The sequence below is a fragment of the Thermobia domestica genome, chromosome 16 (assembly GCF_964235325.1).
Source record: "Thermobia domestica chromosome 16, izTheDome1.hap1.1, whole genome shotgun sequence".
Lineage (NCBI taxonomy): Eukaryota > Metazoa > Arthropoda > Insecta > Zygentoma > Lepismatidae > Thermobia > Thermobia domestica.
This window is the reverse complement of record NC_137469.1, coordinates 144553847-144567278: the sequence shown is the minus strand read 5'-3', so window position 1 is coordinate 144567278 and position 13432 is coordinate 144553847. Positions and strand designations below refer to the sequence as shown.

The window sequence follows — 13432 nt, the reverse complement described above, 5'->3', positions numbered from 1 at the left end:
TATTCAAATTGAACTCCAAAGATGTTTTAGTCGTTCCGTGATTATTTCCCGTGTTAGTGATTGCCTGAACATGGCTTTCCCCCCGAAATAACAATGTTATGGTTTTTGCCTTAAAACAACTGGTCTGCTCACTCAAAGGCACAGATCAAGTACTGGAGAATGAAATGGATACACTTCCTAATATATAATACTAATCCTCACTATATTTAAACCTTGTACTGTACTACTAACAGAAACCCGCAGGACGATTTGAAGTTAAACTACAGCAGTAACATATAAAGAAATGAATTATGAGTATAAATCCTATATAAGTACTTATTGCAGTACTCCTTAACCATATTGTGCCGGTGCTGTGCCATCAGTTGTAGCTCTAAATACTTATTAAATGAATGCAACCAAATGGGGATGAAACTGATGCACAACACGGCACTTAACTATAAAATTTTGGTTGAATTTAAATAAAATTCAAATGTTTCTAATTTTGAAAAATGACTAGTTGTGGGAAAGAGGGGAGAGAGAAAGGATGTATTTAAGAAATAAGAATGAGCACTAGTCTGATAATTCCAACCATCGTCCTGGTCATCTGTAACGATGAAGGGTTTGCCCTGGAGGAACCTGGATGTTCTGTAACAGCCAACAACTGGAACTCAATCCTGCTGGACTGCTAGGGGCGTCGAACTCTCTCTGTGATACGTCTCTGCGATAATGCGTCTTTGTTCTGTCCTCTTACACCTTCATTCCACTAGTCTCAACTAGCAAACTCAAAAGCGTGTGCGGCGATGAACCGGCAGAATGGTATTCCTTGGACATGGAGTCGGTCGTCCTCCAATGCTGGGATCTGCTTGTCTCCGATGATCCTGCATCTTCCTCAACTTCGTGGCGAATACCCTTTGTTCTTGTGTCCCCCTTGGTTTTGTGTCGCTGAAGAATGATGACTTTGGAGTTCAAAGAATCGGGAAGTATCAGGCTATGCTTGAGGTACGGAAAGGGATTGAGGAAACTAGTCGTGTTTATTAACAAATATGTGTTTACAATAGCTGTCTGAGAATGTACAATCTTGATCAAAGTTTTCTTCCGATGAATTTTCAAAAGTTCATGATTCTGTCGTTGATAATGTAATTTAATAAAATAATTGAATTTAGCGAATTAAGTTAAAAGTTTACACAATTAGCTCATGGTCACTTCACATCTAATACACAATTACTTCACCCTCCCCCCTTGAAACTGGAAGTACACGAAAATTTTAATTTTTCGTAGTGCAAAAAAAAAAGAAAAGAATATTGAAGAAATTCAAAAAAATGTTGAAGATAAAAAGTTCTTTGTGTAACATATTGTTTGTTTTGAATTTGAATCATACATCGCAAACTGCTGAGTGTGTGATTCTGAGACAGTCCATGTAGTTCAGTAGGTGACCTTGTGCGTGTAAGGACTGTGTCTCTGGGAAGATGTAAAGTAAGAAAATGAAAAATAAACATTAGTGCTTGCATAATATCATTGTGAGTGACATGTGTTTTAAAATGTTGGTGTGGAGTTCCGTTAGTGCTCATGGATGGGAAATGAAAGGTAGGAATAATAATGAATTCAATTATCACTAATATAGATTATCAAAACGTATAATGAAAAATCATAATCAAATAAATAAATATTTCATAAATAAAGCAAAATCCAATGTAGACCTCTCTCTCTCTCTCTCTCTATATATATATATATATATATATATATATATATATATATATATATATATATATATATATATATATGTTCTTCTAATGTAGAAAATACCTTCAATATCAAACGTGATTAATACGAGAGAAGAAAAAAACGTTGCAATACTATCTAGCTAACCAAAGATAGTAAAGTTAGATTGCACATGAAGAATACTGATTTCAGTTTGAGAAAAATGAGCTTTAAGTTATTTAGGCTTAAAGCGTCCGTAGACTGGAAAAGAATTCCAAGATGTGGTTATAACCCCATACACTGGCTGTAATCAAACTATATGAAATCAGCACGACAGAACTATTCACCACATATAACCTATAACCCTAACTAACATATAAATTCTTCTTATGTTCATCTTCTTTCTTCTTAAATCTTGTCCTCTTCGGGCATCGAATCCTGGACATCAATCATGGCTTCGAATCCAAGACATCTAAAAGGATGGAGCATGGTTCTTGCAATCTTTACTTCAATCTTCTAACATCTTGTTAATGAGTCCATCAAAACATTTATCCATATGCGTGTCGTTGATTTTCTTCATTCTTCACACACTCACATTTCAAAAGAAAATAAAAGAAAGAAACTTCTGTAATCATGCGCAGTCAAATCAAATGAAATGCTACGATTCTTGAAGATACCAACGTGTTCCAAATTTGTTAGCGAGGCTAGCTGATCGTAAATAACCTGGTGATTCGAAAATTTCTTGTTCAACTCTTTGAAGTACTTCAAGTTTCAAGGTGTTCTACGTTTCAAAGTGTTCTACCGGTAGATTTGGATGCACAATTCAAAACCAAGATAAACTAACTTTTAAGCATGGCCAGTGCTAAAAGAAAATTCATCATCCATCTACAAGATGTTCCTATCCACAATCCAATCTTCAAGAAAAGTAATCTACATACAAGTTACGTGCGGATATACGGACTAACAGGTTCTTCATCAATGGGAAAATATATGGGGAGTAATCGCTGATAAATGTCTCAATTCTCTCTATCATAAATACAAAATACGACACGGTCTACGTCATCAAGGTGTTCCTCTAAAAATATTCTTGTTGTAGCCAGGGCAATTTTGGCAACTTCTAACTTCGGAAATGTAAATGCTCCAGTCGAAATGTTAGGTAGTACAATTGTAGAAAGATCATTCTCCAACATTACTTTAAAACAATTTTTATATGTCTCTCGTAAAATCTTCGTGTCTGAATTCCGTGGTTCACATGTCATAATTACATAATTAGCTGGTAAACGATAACCATTGGCAATCTTCTCTTCTCCTGGCTTCAATGATGATATAGCCAAACACTCTTCTAAAAATTCAGATCCAGCTGCGTCTTGAATGGCTTTATCTGCACCACCTAAAGTAGTTAAAGTTTTATTCATCGGATTTACTACGGCATCTGCTTTTATGTCCACTATATTACCTATATAAATACTAATTTTCTGATTGATGGCAGTATTACAAGCAAATATCGGTTTTTCTTGTGTGGAATTCTTCCCTATAGTTGCTCACGTTGGTAGATTATCGGCAATCACAACATCCTTGATGTGAAAAGAAGGGCTGAAAACTTCTTCCTCTAAACATTGTCCCCTGGGGTTGAAAATCTCTTCAATTGGTGGTCCTTGATGGTATTCGCGTCTCGTCTTCTTCTTTTTCATCGTATGGTCTTCCGTGCAGACGTTGATAGGCATCTCTTCGTCAAAGTGTTCAAGGTTGTCTTCCTCTTCCGGGTTTCCTTCTCATTAAACTTCTTCAATTTCCGGACTGCTATACTCTCTATCTTGTAAGATCCTCGAGCGATCTTGTACTTAACAAAATATGAATTTGGATTTTCCACCCGTTCAGTTATGGCTGGACCAATGAACTTTCCGCTGAATGCTTTGGCGTGACCTTTGTTCCTTGTAGTGTCCAATATCCAAACTTTTTCTACTTCTTTAAAAACAGGTTTCATATGTCTTTTGTCAAAAAATTTTGTCGCCGTTTTGTGACGTTTATAAAGATTTTCCTGCGCTCTATCCCTAATCTCTTGTAGTTGCTGTAAACGAATGGCATTATCTTCGTATTGATACGGGGTATTTAAAATTGCCTGATGAAGTAACCTAGGTTTGAAACCAAAAATACATTCAAATGGTGAAATTTGAGACGATAAATTCTTGGTGACGTTAAGCGAAAAAACTATAGGTTGTAATAAGTCAATTCATTCTCCTAAATCTTTGTCACATAAAGCTGATTTCAATCGTTGTTCTATGTTTCTAATACTAATTTCACAAACACCATTACTGTAATGCCCATGTACATTTACAAAAAGCATTTTAGCACCAATCATAGCACATAATTCTTTAAATAGTCCACTAGTGAATTCACTGCCTTTGTCTAAAACATTTTCATAGAAAATTTCAAACTTTAAAATTACTTTATGATAAAGAAACGAAGCCAAAGTACTTGTTGTAACATCAGGAAGGGAATCTGCAATTATGTATCTGGTACAACTGTCTACTACTATTGCCAAGTATTTGTGATTCAACATATTACTGGGGGAATAATTCCCAGCTACATCTATGTGGACGCGATAGAAGGGGGGACTGAGGGATAAGTAAGCAATGTACCATACGGAGAATCAATTTTCGATTTCGATACTTAATAAGTCGTACCTTCTCGACACTTCTAATATATATATTTCTTCATGTTCTTCACTGTTTTTACTAACATATCATAGGTTTTAGAATAAACAGAATGAGATGATCCCAATACAGACGTATGACTAGCATTAAAAACTTTATAACGCAAAGAAGTAGGAACTGCAACCAAAAATTTTATACCGTGAGAAGTCTTCTGTTTTCTATACAAAATTCCATCCTTAATAGTAAAATATAACGCTTGGCGTTCAATTTTAGGATTTCTATCTTCTTTCTGTTCCAGCCAAGAAAAAATGTCTTTAAGGAACGGATCTTTACGCTGTTCTGTTGCCAGATTTTTCTCATCTAAAATTGAAAATAAATTTGTATTTTGAGTTAACAAAATTTTCGGATCTTCTTGATTCTTTTTCTCGTCTTCCAAATCTCTAGGGGGGTTAGAAAAACGTGAAATGGCATCTGCCTCTATGTTAGTGTAGCCACTGATGTGTGAAATAGTAAAACGATACGATTCAATTTTACTCAACCATCTGGAAATTTTACTTGCATTCTTTGTTTGCTTCAAGTAAAGTAAACTATGACAATCTGTCTTCAAATAAAAATGACGTCCCAAGAGAAAATACCTAAATGAACGTAAAGAATATAATAATGCTAGTAATTCAAGCTGATATGGGTGCAATTTTCTCTCACTAGGAGACTTTGCACGACTACAATAACTAATGGGTACTAAATGTGTGTCGTCAGGTGAATTTTAAGGCTGTTTGATTAATCCAGAAAGAGCGACCTTACTAGCATCAAAATAGAGATACGAAAGATAATCAGGCTTGTATCTCATTAAACATGCTGCTGAAATGATGGATTGTTTGCTATTATTGAATGCTGTCTCCTGTGCTTCCTTCCAGCGAAAAGGAGCATCTTTTTTAACATAGCAAGTATCGCTTCTGCCAATTGACTGAAATTAGGTAAATATGAACGAACAAAAGAAGCCAATCCTAAAAACTTTTGACCTGTTTCTTTGTTTTAGGACGTTGATAGTTCGAAACTGAGTTAATTATTCGTTTTGAAATAGACAAACCATCTTTACAAACAGTGTGACCTAAAACATCTGATGAAAAATATCCCAATTTTGTTTTTTCTGGGGAAAGCTTTAAACCAATTTCTTTCAAGCAACATACGAGTTAACTGCACAATTTCATCAAAACTATCACTCGACCAAAAATAATCGTCAACATAGGCAAATATTTTATCTTGTGGAAGACCTTCTAAGGTGAGTTTCACTAATCTATTCATACCATTAGTAGATGTCTTAACACCCTGAGGCAGAAAATTAAAATGGTACGATTCGAGGTTCGGAATCGAAAAGGCTGTAATAGATTTTGATTCTTCAGTGAGGGGAATATTCAAAAATGCTCCGAAAACATCACTAGAACATAAATATTTGTGTCCTCTCAAATTAGTCAAACTATCCTCGATAGAAAGAACCGAAAAACTGTCAGGAACCTTTTTTTATTTATGTATCTCCCATCTTCTATAGTTCGATATTGTCCATTCTTCTTCTTAACTAGCATTACCGGAGAATTATAAGGACTAATACTAGGCTCTATGATCTTACTTAAAATAAAATATCTACTTGTTTTTCGATCTCATCCCGTAGATGAAATGGGATGACAAATTGAGGTCTATTTACCGGAATATTGTCTACTAATTCAATTTTATTTTTATATCCCTTAGCACAACCATAATCAAATTCATTCCAAGAGAAACTAGAATAAAATTCCTCTACTAAGTCGTATAATTGCTGTTGTTGATGTGGCAACAATTCAGGGATAACATTTACACGATATTTATCATAACCTTCAGGAAAAGATTTTGTATCTACTGCATTGGCTTGATGAACCTTATTGTTAGTGCTATTTTGTTTCTTGAAGTTGGTATCACTGATAACATATTCGGCAAAACCCAAAACAACATATTTTTTCAAGTAAAGTTTACTTTTGGTAGGATTAACTACAGAAATTACTGGATGAATTTCGTCTACAACTGATTTACGCACAAAAATTTCTGCCTGCGTATCTATTAACTATTTAGGAACAAGTAAATTGTGAGTACCTGCAAGATGTTTCATTTTTTTCAACGTAACCTGAACACTTGAATTTGGAGGTAAAACAACAGAGCGAGCCACTAAAAATTGAGATTTATATAATTTCGCTATATGGTTAGAAATTTCATCAAAAGATACGTATGGCGGTAATTCAACTCTTCGAGGAATACCAAATTTAACAAAACTAAAAGGATTCTTATTCTGATCAACCATCACAAGATGATTTTTCAATAAATATTGGCCAATTATACTATTATACGGAAAATCTTTATACACTCTAAAAGGATGCGTAAAATACTGCCCTCCTAATCTAAATTTCACTAAAGCGATTTGATCAGTTTCTTGAGAATTTCCAGTGACGCCACGAATAAAAGTCGTTCCTTTGAGTATTTTATGCTTATTACTTAAACTATTACCAGAAATTATGCTAATAGTGCTGCCTGAATCCAATAGAAATAAATGCAGCTTACTGTCAATATATACTTTAAAATGACGCAAATTGGCTTCATATTGAATATGAACATAATATCGCTTACTATGTCTAATTTTATTACACATATTACTGTCTACTTTATTCCTATTATTCGACTTAACAATCTCATTTACATTGACTGCATTGACAGAAGCAAGAGGCTGTGAATGAGCGGAGGAAGTGAAGGATGCATGAATGGGATTTCTTCGCTCTAAACGCGAACGCTCATAAGATTGTATACAGACAGATTTTCCTTTGTGTGCATGAGAAACTTTTGCAAGCGCAGTCCGTTGCACGAGATCTTGTAACTGGACTTTGATATCGTCTAACTGAGCTATCAAGGTATTTTTTCTGCAGGCTGACTTACAGTTTCATTTACGTTCTGAGTCTTTACATCTAAAGTATTTTCTTTTTGCTGTATAGCATTATTACCAACAGGATGTATATTGTATTCGTCTGTTATTGTCAAGGACTTCGATCGCTGACTACGCATGCTGACAAGAAAATTAACTCTTTCCTCTAAAAATAAGGATTTTGCTAACTCAATACCAGTCTTATACAGAATAGAACGAAGGCAATAACCGATCGATTATCAAGTTAATTTGCTCGGTCACTGGCATCTTCGGATCGTACTCGAGTAGTAATTTCCACTTATGAAAAATGTAATCTAAAACAGGTTCAGAAACGGGCTGTTCCCTATTCCTCATTTCTTGCTCTATAACTTACGAAACTATATTACCTTCATAAGCCTCTATTAATTTCTTCTTAATCTGAACATAGATGAGATTGTCATAATTTGCGGTTGATTGTAAAGCTAATAAGAAAGCGCGAGCCCCATTTTCCAAACAATGTTGCAACAAATGACGTTTATGTATATCACGTAGGTTATGAAGGACAGAAAAATCCTCAAAATGACTAAAAAATAAATGAACTGACTCGTTCAATTTGCCAGAAAATCTGGGGGTTCTACTAAACGATCTAAGGCAGAAGATATAGCACTAGTATTCTCCATTATTGTTATTTTCAAAATCACATTTATAATAAATATCTTACACTGAAAGCAACTCTACTCAATTTCACTCAGCAAAAATTATAAATTACACTGTACATATTACTCAAAATGCATCGTTATTATCTTTTAAAATATCTACAGTACCTGACTTATCTATCGAAACTGTTAACTATTGAAAAATATTTAGAAATTTGGAATCGTTACAACGGCATAAGCCTCATAGCATCTCCATCATGTACCGGTAAGTACATGTAAAGTATTTGAACATTTGGGATCTTAAAGCATCTAGTACATGTCCTGGAGGGCTAATGTAAATATTGGGATCCTTCAGCATCTCCTACCATGTGCCAGTGCTGTGCCATCAGTTATAGCTCTAAATACTTATTAAATGAATGTAACCAAATGGGGATGAAACTGATACACAACACGGTACTTAACTGTAAAATTGTGGTTGAATTTAAATAAAATTCAAATGTTTCTTATTTTGAAAAATAACTATAAATATAGCACGTTGACTTGACACCCAGTCTTCCGTTTCAGGCGCTGCTATCGGCTGAAGGAATTCCACTCTCTTTCAATAAGGCTCTCTCGCTTAGCAGCTGCTGAACCCATGTTGGCTCAACGCGTGGGTGTGTCGGGGTGTGAGCTTTAGTTCGCATTTTTGCCACGGCTCAAGACATTTTGGCAGCACTTTAGTTGTGGGAAAGAAGTGAGAGAGAAAGGATTAAGAAATAGGAATGAGCACTAGCCTGATAATTCCAACCATCACATCGTCCTGGTCATCTGTTACGATGAAGGGTTTGCCCTGGAGGAACCTGGATGTTCTGTAACAGCCAACAACTGGAATTCAATCCTGCTGGACTGCTAGGGGCGTCGCGTTCTCTCTGTGATACGTCTCTCCGATAATGCGTCTTTGGGCTGTCCTCTTACACATTCATTCCACTAGTCTCAACTAGCAAACTCAAAAGCGTGTGCGGCGATGAACCGGCAGAATGGTATTCCTTGGACATGGAGTCGATCGTCCTCCAATGCTGGGATCTGCTTGTCTCCGATGATCCTGCATCTTCCTCAACTTCGTGGCGAATACTCTTTGTTCTTGTGTCCCCCTTGATTTTGTGTCGCTGAAGAATGATGACTTTGGAGTTCAAAGAATCGGGAAGTATCAGGCTATGCTTGAAGTACGGAAAGGGATTGAGGAAACTAGTCGTGTTTATTAACAAATATGTGTTTACAATAGCTGTCTGAGAATGTACAATCTTGATCAAAGTTTTCTTCCGATGAATTTTCAAAAGTTCATGATTCTGTCGTTGATAATGTAATTTAATAAAATAATTGAATTTAGCGAATTAAGTTAAAAGTTTACACAATTATCTCAGAGTGGAGTGGAAGAGTGGAAACATTAAAAGAATGAACATAAATGAAAATATTATCAGTAATAACAATTGTATGTCGTGAGAGCCTTGTGGGCCGCAGAAAACTGTTTGGCGGGCCGGAAGCGGCCCGAGGGCCGCCATTTGGACCGCTCTGATATATATAATATACGAGTAAAACTGTTTATTAAAAATATAATATAGCCTAAAGATGGTGATCAGAAAAATGGAAACACCTGAACGAAATTGCAACTTACCAGATTAATATGGTGTCGGGCCACCTTTCGCCTTCAGAACAGCCTTGATGCGACATGATGCGACATGCGGGATGGAGGCATAGAGGTCGTGAATGGTAGCAAGTGGAATTTTACACCATTCCTCATGCAGGGCATCGGCCAGTTCTGTGAGAGAGGGAAATCGTCGCCGGAGTCGTGTTTCCAAGACGGACCACAGATGTTCAATTATGTTGAGATCTGGGAATTGGGCGGGCCAGGGGAGGTGTTGAACTTCATCCCGATTTTCCGCAAACCACGCTGCAACAACGCGAGCTGTGTGAATGGGTGCATTATCATCCTGGAAGATGGCGTCATTCGCAGGAACAACATCCGGACCATAGGATGCAAGTGGTCTCCTAAAATTGCGACATAATCGTTAGCAGTGATTCGTCCGCTAAGTGTGATTACAGGACGCAATGAAAACCATGATATGGCGGCCCACAGCATCACCGAGTTTCATAGTTGGGCGGAGACACTGCAGATCATAAACTTCTTTGGGCGTTCTCCACACATAAACACGGCCCGTGGTTGGGAATAGGGTGAAGGATGACTCATCCGACCATATCACACGTTTCCAGTCCTCAACGGTCCAAGTTGCATGGTCGCGGGACCATTTGCGGCGTGCGAAAGCGTTATGCTCCCTGATGAGTGGTTTGGCCCGTGCAACACGACCCCGTAAGTTCATGTCATGTAATTCGCTGCAGACTGTGATTGTCGAAACAGGGTGGGGAGGTGCTGATTGAGTTCCTCCGTCACTTGCTCCGCAGTGGCACGACGGTTCTCCGTGACAATGTGCTTTAATACCCGGCGTGATCTGTCACTCATGATTTTTTCCGCCCACTGTTCCGCTTCCCCGATATGGTTTTCCCGTGTGTTGTGTAGGCCGTCATCACCTTCGATACTGTCCCACGCGACACACCTAACACAGTAGCCACTGCCGTCACACTCACTCCACATAACCGCGCACCAACAATTTGCCCTCTTTGAAAATCTGAGAGGTCTCCCATTTTGCACTACCTCCGTCTGCTGCAGCCACTGGACATTGCTGTTCCACTGCGCCTTACGTAGTATGGAGACCGACTTAACACACCACCACCAGCGGTCCGGCGCTGCGGGCGCCACGACACCACTGCCAACCCATACATCTGATGTGTTGCCAACTACAGGTGTTTCCATTTTTCTGATCACCATCTGTATATATCGGTACATTTTCTTTTTACAATTGTAGTTGTGCCATTTTGTTTCAGTTAAAGATTAAAAAAAAAGCAATTTCAAAAACTTTCTTCGAGTTCGTTCATCTTTCGTGATTTTGTTTGCGATTTAGATACATCCAAGAAGTTAAACTTTAAATTCAGACTCATGACTTTTGGGAAATATCCTCGAGTTGAAAATACAGTAATTACGTGCAAAAAAAAAAAAAAAAAAAAAAAATCGACAGGCGGAAAACACACAACGGCTTTAGTCAGCTTGCAGTCCATCTCTCTGAAAGTTACAGCACGAACTCAAATCTGCATTTGTTCCTAGCAAACCTGTAGATGACACGATTGTAATCTACGTTTGTCTCGGTGCGTATATAGTAGTGCCTAACCGTTAAGTCGATCTGTACTCAACCGGAATCGTAGCCATGTCCTCAACATTTTTAGTGTTGACAATGTTCTTTCGGCTGATGCTCTGTATAGGCAGGGTATTTTGTCCGAATACACCGCTTTTGCAGTGGTATAAATGAGTATGAAAAAAAAAAAAAAACATTAGACCAGACAGGAATAGGAGGTCGGAAATTGGCTCTATTAGGTAATTTCTTAAATGCAATTTTTAGAAACACAGTATAATTATAGCTATGCTTACAATAACAATAAAATTATATTATACTGACCTTCGCCTGGGTAGGGCTTCGCCCCCATACCCCCAATTTGCTCTGCATACGGCCTCGTACGATATAGCAAATGCTCCTACGTGTATTGTGGTACAATATTTCGCGATTTCCTTCTCTCTTTTTCATATAGAATTGGATTGAACTAAAACTCCGTCACGAAATTTAAACACCTCGAAGGGCATTTTAGTGAACTAAACCGAGTTTTCCTCCCTTCCCTTCTATGATAAGTGCCAAAAAAAAAAACCGCTCAAATACATGTTTAATTATTTTAAATGAAAAACTAAACTACCAACTTTTATGTCTCGAACCGTAAGGGATTCCGAGATATGGACATCTTATAATAATAATAATAATAATAATAATAATAATAATAATAATAATAATAATAATAATAATAATAATAATAATAATAATAATAATTTCCATCCCTTTTCTTTCCTTCTAGGTAAGATACCAAAAATGCTGAAATACGTATTGAATTATTTTCAGTGACACCAAATTTCATGTTTCTAACCTTCAAAGATTCTTAGATATTGATATCTTATTATAATAATTACAAATCTTGTCCCTTTTTATTTCCACCCTTTTCCCCATTTTACTGAAGCATCAAAATAACGTTGAAACGCGTGTCAAATTATTTAAAATTAGACATCCAAATACCAAATTTCAAGTCTCCATCCTTAAGGGATCCGGAGAGATGCCTCCTTCCTTTCTCTGAATTTCTAAGAAATTCTTCCTTAGTGATACCCTACGTCACAAATCTTAACTACTGTCCGAATTCTTCTAGCTTGAGCGGTTTGGCCTGTGCAATCAATTATTCACTCAGGACTTTGTCTTTTATATAACAGCTTGTGCTATATCTAAAGAAAAAATGAAATGCCATTAAAAGTCACAATGAATCCCTGGTCCCTTCCTAATGTCTCCGTGTTGAACCCAAAGTCACGGCTTTCTTTGTTGATCTAGTAGCTAGCGAACGTATCTTTGATCTTTGATGCGTGAGGTTATGTGGTTTGATTCCCGGTGAGTGAGCATAGAACGCAGTACAGTGGGTCAGATCCAACTTTAAATTCTAGTTCTCGTTCTGTAAAGCGTCGCTTTCATCGAATGACGTAAATACATATCAATCAGTCAACCAACCGAAAAGTCTCAGATTGAGAGAGCTTTTCGGTAAGGAGCGCTGAAGATACTATATTTTTCTTTATTCAAGGTAAAGGTACTTGAAGTTTCGGGATTGAATTCTATTTCCATATCCTTTCTCTACGAAACAATTTTAAAATATACATTTTTAGTTCAAAGAGTGAATGTATTACCCTCCTTCCTCCAGCTGTTCGTTCAATGAATGAATCATATTCCCGCTGCTTTGAGGCTAGTGGTGACCACTCCAAGGAACTAGGGACAGAAGTATTCACACTTCAAATATGCCTGTATTAAGTACTATAAGTACCACACACTTTGATTAGACTCTGCTAGGCTTGTCACTCAGATTGAATTGTTCGAGAAAAGACCATATTCGTATTTCCCAACGATATATGCTGGAAGTAAAAACCAGATCTTGGGGGAGCGCGGTTGCCCCCTCCGCCCCCTTGGATCCGGCAGTGTGTTCAATATGTGCCCCTTTGGTGACATAATACACGTCCAGACGATACTCGAACTCTTTCTATACACTTTGTAGCATAATCCTGTCAATTCTCTCCACTGTAGCACTGATGCATGCTTTGAGCTCGACTAAGGATTGCGGTACTGGAGGTACGTAAACAAGGTCCTTAAGGCATATCCACAGTAAGAAGTCGCAGGGCGTTAAATCAGGAGATCTGGTAGGACAGGTGCTTTTCTCTTTGCACTAATAACCAGTGTACTTGAGTTGCCGATACCATTGCAAAATGCTTTGTTTACATGACGGTTCTTTTCCATACTCTCTTCCGAAAGTGCGGTACCCAGCAATAATAGACGAACATCTGGCATATTCAAACACACAAAAAAGTTTTC

General features: G+C 37.3%; 1 protein-coding gene across 1 annotated transcript in view; it reads left to right on the top strand.

Moving 5' to 3' along the window:
* LOC145672646 (ATP-binding cassette sub-family A member 17-like) overlaps positions 1-13432 on the top strand; it is a 267984-nt gene that overhangs the window by 244766 nt on the left and 9786 nt on the right. The window lies entirely within an intron of this gene.